We start from the raw sequence: 7,536 nt of genomic DNA, 5'->3' as shown, positions 1-7,536 counted from the left end.
TAGGATTTTGTTTTACTTAGGCGAGTACTTGGACTGCAGCTAAGCCTCCGAGTGGAAGACTGGCTTACCACATGGTAGGATTTTGTTTTACTGAGGCGAGTACTTGGACTGCAGCTAAGCCTCCGAGTGGAAGACTGGCTTGCCACTCGGTAGGATTTTGTTTTACTTAGGCGAGTACTTGGACTGCAGCTAAGCCTCCGAGTGGAAGACTGGCTTACCACTCGGTAGGATTTTGTTTTACTTAGGCGAGTACTTGGACTGCAGCTAAGCCTCCGAGTGAAAGACTGGCTTATCACTCGGTAGGATTTTCGAAAACTTAGGCGAAACAGATTCGCAACCAAGCCTCCGAGTGGAAGGCTGGCTTACCACTCGGCAGGATTTTTTACAAGCTTAGGCGAAATGGATTCGCAACCAAGCCTCCGAGTGGAAGGCTGGCTTACCACTCGGCAGGATTTTTTACAAGCTTAGGCGAAACGGGTTCGCAGCTAAGCCACCCACTGGGGGACAGATTTACGAAAGCAAAAGCAATAACAATCTCTAGGAAAATTATGAAACTCTTGTCTTTGATGAATACACTATAAGAGTACTTTTATTACAACTCATCTGAATGGAAAACTTAAGTGTAGAAAGGAGCATGATCTATCGAGATGCATATGGATGACATGGTGGTTTTAGCGAGTTCGGGCCTCTCACGGTGGAGATAACAACCCTACGTCTCGTGCTCCGGAAAGACTTTGTTTTATCTTAGTATGTATCCAGAGATTACAATAAGAGGGGAACGGATCCCCGTAGTCCTGAGACTAATGGTGAAAAAGAGAGAGATGGAAGAAAAAGACCCCCTAGTCTAGTGGTGGGGGTGGCTTATATAGAGTGCGCCACCCCCTCACCTCCTATGTTACAAAGTGGAGCATCAATGCCATAATGCCTGCCATTACAAAAACGTCATGCTGACTATTGGTCTTCACATATCCGAGTGAGTTACACGGTCGAGTGGAATGAGCTCGTCGAGTGGAGTGCCGTGCTCCGAGTGGTCGTTGTTGTCCGAGTGACTTTCAAGCTATGGTACATCTGGACGGCGATCTGGCTCAGGGGACCAACACAAAGTGTACGGTGTCCATGGGTAGGGTCTTTAGGTCAGGTCTGTTACCCTACCCCTAATACATGTCCTCGTCATTAGCCCCCGAATCGGTCGAGGTTGAGCGGGTCGAGTCGAGGTGAAATCCCAAATGAGTCGAGTGCTATGGAGGCACTTATGAACTTCCTCTGGTCACCCGACGGTCTTATCTCCGCGTGTTGCCTTGACGGATTCCAGATTGCATGGTGTCCGAGAGAAATGAGCTCAAACGGGTCGGCGGAGGAGCGTTGAACTCACCTTATAGCAATTTTTTTGGAGTGATTTGGATCTGGTCCTGCATCGAGTAACTGATTACTCGGAATTTCTTCACGCCTGGAACATGTCTTTTTTTGTTGTTTGGCCACCACTCGGACTGGGCGGACCATTCCGAGTGGATACCATTCCAGTGGGGGCACGCTGAGTGCACCCACTGGGTGTAGTCCCCGAGACTGTCGTCGACTGCGGGCAGTCAGCGGGAGTCTTAAAGCCTATTTTTTGTCGTTGTTTGGCCGTCACTAGGACCGGACGGACCGTTTCGAGTGGATACCAACAATTGGCGGGAGTCTTAGAGCCTGTCTTTTTTGTTGTTGTTCATCACTCGGACTGGTCAGGCCATACCGAGTGGAGATTACTCCAGTGGGTGCACGCTCAGTGCACCCACTGGGTGTAGTCCCGGAGACCACCATCGACTTCGGGCAGTCGGCGGGGGTCTGGGAGAACTAAAACTCTTTTTAGCTGGTACTGATCGAACTTGTTCTTCTCTCGGATTGGTTTTTGTTTGCTTGATATAGCTTCTGAAGAGGAATCAGCAGTCGACCGGTTGGACGATCCTTGAGCAGCATTGATCAGCTCATCAGCAAGGCCCTCAGCAATGGTCTTGACGTTCATGTCTCAGCTCACCAGTAAGGCACTCAGCAATGGTCTTGACGTTCGACAGTGCGCACAATCTCGTCCTTTTTCTTGACGGTGCAGCCCTGAAGTGGTGGTCGTGGCCAACCTGCACTTTGCTAAGCCACCGAGTGGGAGGGTTGCTCACCACTCGGTAAGATTTTTCAAACTTAGGCGAGTACTAGACTGCAGCTAAGCCTCCGAGTGGGAGGATCGCTCACCACTCGGTAGGATTTTTCAAACTTAGGCGAGTACTGGGCTGCAGCTAAGCCTCCGAGTGGGAGGATCGCTCACCACTCGATAGGATTTTTCAAACTTAGGCGAGTACTGGACTGCAGCTAAGCCCCCGAGTGAGAGGCAGATTCACCACTCGGTAGGATTTTTTATTACTTAGGCGAGTACTGGACTGCAGCTAAGCCCCCGAGTGAGAGGCAGACTCACCACTTGGTAGGATTTTTTATTACTTAGGCGAGTACTGGACTGCAGCTAAGCCCCCGAGTGAGAGGCAGACTCACCACTCGGTAGGATTTTTCTTCGACTTAGGCGAAATGAATTCGCAGCTAAGACACCCACTGGGGATTTTAGAACATGTAAAAAATGAACAAAAATCATTCGGAAGACTGTAAAATCATGTCTTTTGATAATCAAACGAAAGGGTACTTCTTTCTGAGTTCTCTTCCAGTGGGGGCACGCTGAGTGCACCCACTGGGTGTAGTCCCCGAGCCTCTGTCGGACTAGATGAGTCTGGCAGAGAGTTTAAGTCTCCTGGTAAACTTCCATGCAGTTGGCACGGTAAATATCTTTGTCTGGGATTGAATCAATTGGATGGATGCGTAGCGAGGTGGTTGTACGAACGATGTTCGGCGAGTAAGGCCGCCTGTATGATTCAGCGATGGCGCTTCATTTTTACCCTTTTGCATGAAAGGGGTATTTATCCAAGTGGACGTGCTTCCCGACTGATTGGGGGTATGTTGACTGCAAGGAAAAACTTGGTGGCACTTGTATGTCTCCCGGAGGAGATACACTAGTGGTCTGAAATGGACGTGCCATGAAACCCGAGTGACGAGGCTAATGTGTGGACTGACTCTCCAGAGAGAGGCCACTCATTATCCCGGGGGAAAACCAGCACATGCCATCTCTGAGTCCAAGTTTGTGAAACTGACGCCTTGGAGCCTAGGATAGGGCCAAGAGTATCCGTAGAGGAGCGTTGTACCCTTTTGCATTCCTGAAGATGACTTTAGGTAATGATTTGGGCGATCGTCCAAGTGGACAATACTACCTTTATAGATTTTCGGCAGACCGAGCAAGTATGGTCAGAAAGATATTCCTGATGTGATCAATAGGTTGATTAAATGGGCGTAACCCCCGAGGGCGGCATGGCCAACGGTTGTGCGTAGCCCCCGAGTGATGCTCGAAAGAGGTAAGCTTGTTATAGAGTGTGATATGAGGTTTGATCATGTGAGTAATTTAGTCGTTCCCGTTCTGGGGTGTAGAGGTAAAGATATGTCCAAGTGATGCTGACACGCGAGGCGATCGAGGGGCGATGATGTGTACAACTAAGTGGCAACGCGTGGGGTGGCAGAGTTATGATGAGGAGCACATCCGAGTGGCGGCGCGCTGGTCAGCCGAGTGGTGAAGGCATGCACAACCGAGAGGCGACGCGCGAAGCGGTTGAGTGGTGAAGACATGCACAACCGAGTAGCGACGTGCGGGACGGTCGAGTGGTGATGACGTGCACAACGGAGAGGCGCCACGCGGGGCGGTGGAGTGAGGATGCGCGAGGTGGCCGAGTGAAGGACTACGTGTCCAGCCAAGTGGCAACGTGCGGGGTGGCCGAGTGACAAAGCGCGGGGTAATCGAGTGAAAGATTGTATGTCCAGCCAAGTGGCTGAAATGGTCTTCGAAGGAGTTAGCAAGATGCTTTCGAAGCTAATGTAGTGACGAGGTCGGTGTAGTGTGGTTGCGATGTAACAAGACCAGCGTGACAACTGATTCTGAGTAGGAATGAAGATGGCGCGCAGAGTGTCTGTGTGATTATAAAACTTGTCAAAGTGGCGGATCGGATGCACTTGTTGAAGTGAAGGATCTGACCGGTGATGAAGTACTCGACCACTCAGGAGATTGTCATTCCAAATGAGATGCAGCCCCCGAGTGCGGCGTAGCCCCCGAGCGTACTATAGGCTTCGACAACAGACATGCCGGAATATGAGAAATATAGTTTTGAATGGATGATTTGCAATTCATCAAGTCGGACTCAGGTAAAGATGAGGAAAAGCTTCCGAGTGATGCTCGAAAGAGGTAAACTCGCAAAAGAGTGAAGTGTGAAGTTTAATTATAAAAGGGACTTATCTGTCTCATGCCTGACGAGGTCTATATCATTGATACGATGAAGAGGATTCCACAGAGGGGTTGGCTGGATGTGTTTGAAGTCAACAGAGCGACAAGGTCGATGTTGTGGTGTGCTGGGACCGGTATGGTGACCGAGTCCGAGCAGCGATGAATTTGGCGCATAGGGCCGTCGAGTGATCGCGTAACTTGTGTAAAAAATGGCACAAGCCAACAAAATAATTTCTCGAGGAAATTTGATGTGTGCTGAAATAAATTGTGTGAATAACACCCATAGACACCCGCTGGGAGTGCAAGGGGCTTGCTGGTTAACCAGCAAGAGTCTGAAAGAGCGAAGGATCCATTCGAACTTGTCAAAGTGCTGGCTCAAATAAAACGGAAGTGTAGTGTTTCAACTGAGCTGCAGCCCCGGAGGACCGATGCAAACTCGAAATGGAGAACGACACATGGTGTTCGTGAATGATGTATGCGAAAAAAATGGAAGCTGGACTCGTGAGTCACATAACTAGTACTAAGCAAGTATGTGAAAATAAGCAGCCGAGCGTAGAGGTACACTCGGTGGCGTGGCCTCCGAGTGAACGTGATGTGTGAATTACGAGATACTCGGGAAGACGAAAATAACAGAATGTAAAATGACTTAGCTGTCTGAAGGCGCGCGAGTGGCCGAGTGATGATGAGGCAACTAACCGAGTGGCGACGCGCGGGGCGGCCGAGTGGTTATGAGGTGACCAACCGAGTGGCGACGCGCGGGGCGGCCGAGTGGTTATGAGATGACCAACCGAGTGGCGACGCACGGGGCGGCCGAGTGGTTATGAGGTGACCAACTGAGTGGCGACGTGCGGGACGGCCGAATGGTGATGAGGTGATCAACCGATGGCGATGCGCGGGGTGGCTGAGTGGTGATGAGGCGACCAACCGATGGCGACGCGCGCGGCGGCTGAGTAGTTATGAGGTGACCAACCGATGGCAACGCGCGGGGCGGCCGAGTGGTGATGAGGTGACCAGCCAATGGCGACGCACGGGGCGGCCGAGTGATGTGGATGCATCCCGCGGAGTGACGAAGCGCGAGGCGTCCGACTGAAGTAGACGCGTCCTGTGGAGTGACAATATGCAGGGCGTCCGACTGAAGTAGACGTGTCCCGCAGAGTGACAATATGTAGGGCGTCCGACTGAAGTGGACGCGTCCCACGGTATGACGATGTGCAAGGCGTACGACTGAAATAGACGCGTCCCGCGGTGTGACAATGGTTGAGGCATCCGAGTGATGTAGATGCATGCGCAGAGTAACAACGCGTAGGGCGGCCATGATATAAACGTGTTCAGCTGAGTGACGATGCCCGGGGCGGCCAATTGATGAAGAGGCGTCCAGCGGAGCGTCCATCATAGGAGGAGTTGATGAAGATGCAGCTGGCCGTAGTTGGACGGCCGACTGAACAAGTTCCATTCGACTGGACAAATTCCATCCGAGTGAAGTTGGCAGCTGTATTCGTTGTTGATGATGTTGTGGATGTTAAACGGCTGAGCAAAGAGGTGAAATGGCAGATTGAACGCAGAGGCTTCATGGCCAAATGAGCTCCATTCGAGTGGACGCCTCATCCGAGTGCTCCTGCCCATCCGAGTGAACCACAGCTAGGCTGTGACCTGGTCGGTGTGGAGCTGGTTGGGCAAACCGACGCGGAGGGCTGGGCTCACAAGCGCTGGTGAGGTTCGGCGTGGATGCGCCCACGAGTGCTGCTCCCTCCGCTGGAGGTGGGTGGCTGCTTGCCGCCAAGGACACCATGCAGCGGAGGCAGCCAGGCGAGACGACGCTAGAGCTAGACGCCGACGGCCGGGCAGACGATGAGGTCGACTTGGTGCAGAGCCAGGACAGACATGCAGCAATAAATCCCTGGTAATAACGCATTGAAGGAGTTGCCCGTGTCCGATGCATTGAAGGAGTTGCCCGTGTCCAATGCATTGATGGATTTGCCCCACGTCCAGAATCTGCATGCTATAACTCTTGCCAAATTGATGTAATGGCAGTTTCCTTCTCTTGGCCATGCACTAATTGACATTGATTTGGCAATCAAAACAATTTCCTTTCCTCTCCTTCCGTTCATCCTTCTTTAGGCCATGCACTAATCGACATTGATTTGTCAATCAAGACAATTTCCTTTTTTCTCCTTCCGTTCTCAACGTGCATGCAAGTGGGATATGCGTGAGCCTGCATGCATGAGTGACAAACGCAAACCCAGCCGCAGAGCCATTGACACCGGTGAGAGGAGGTGGCCGTGCGTGGGGACGTCGCAGACGGGCCAGAAACGACGCGGCGGACCGCACCGATGGCTGTTTGTATGTGCTCGACGGCGTGGCGGACCGCGCCGGAGGGCGTTTGGACGAGCTCACCGACGGCGTCGTAGACGAGGCCGGGACGACGCGGCGGACCGCGCTGGAAGGCGTTTGTACGAGCTCGTCGACGGTGTTGTAGACGAGGCCGGGGACGACGCGGCGGACCGCGACGGAGGGCGTCTGAACAAGTTCGTCGACGGTGCAGTAGACAAGGCCGGATACGACGCGGCGGACCACGCCGGAGGGCGTTTGAACAAGCGCGATGACAGCATCATAGATGAGGCCAGAGACGACGTGGCGGACCGCGCCGGAGGGCGTTTGTACGAGGTCGTCGATGGCATCATAGACGAGGCCGGAGACGACGCAGCAGACACCGCACCGGTGGTCGTTTCTGGTAGTTGCCATTGATGATGATCCCGTGAGGACAAGAAAGATGGGGAATGGCTTGCCCTTTTCTCTTCCTCTCTGCTTCATGATCGATCGTGCATGGGTGTTTCTGATCCTACAGGAGGAAAAGACAAACTCATTTTTAGACAATGTGTTGTAAAAAGACATCGAGTGGATACTTCCCTGATCCTTTTGTTTGTACGAAGGGCGCGACGACCAGAGCTCTAGCGGCCAATTTCTTTGGCGATGATAGTTGATCCGCTGTTGAAGATTGAAGAAAAAACCATTTGCACCATGGTTTGATAGATGCCATGCCCCACGGTGGGCGCCAACTGTCGTGGTTCTAAGTCTGACAGTAGAATGGGGGGTAGGTATGGAGAGGCAAGATCCTAGCTATGGAGCAGTTGTACACACGAGTGTTTTACGAGTTCAGGCCCTTCTCGGAGGAGTAACAGCCCTACGTCTCGGAGCCC

Source organism: Triticum dicoccoides, chromosome 1B, assembly GCF_002162155.2.
Source record: "Triticum dicoccoides isolate Atlit2015 ecotype Zavitan chromosome 1B, WEW_v2.0, whole genome shotgun sequence".
Taxonomy (NCBI): Eukaryota; Viridiplantae; Streptophyta; class Magnoliopsida; order Poales; family Poaceae; genus Triticum; species Triticum dicoccoides.
The sequence above is the reverse complement of the archived record's forward strand: the minus strand, read 5'-3'. Positions refer to the sequence as shown.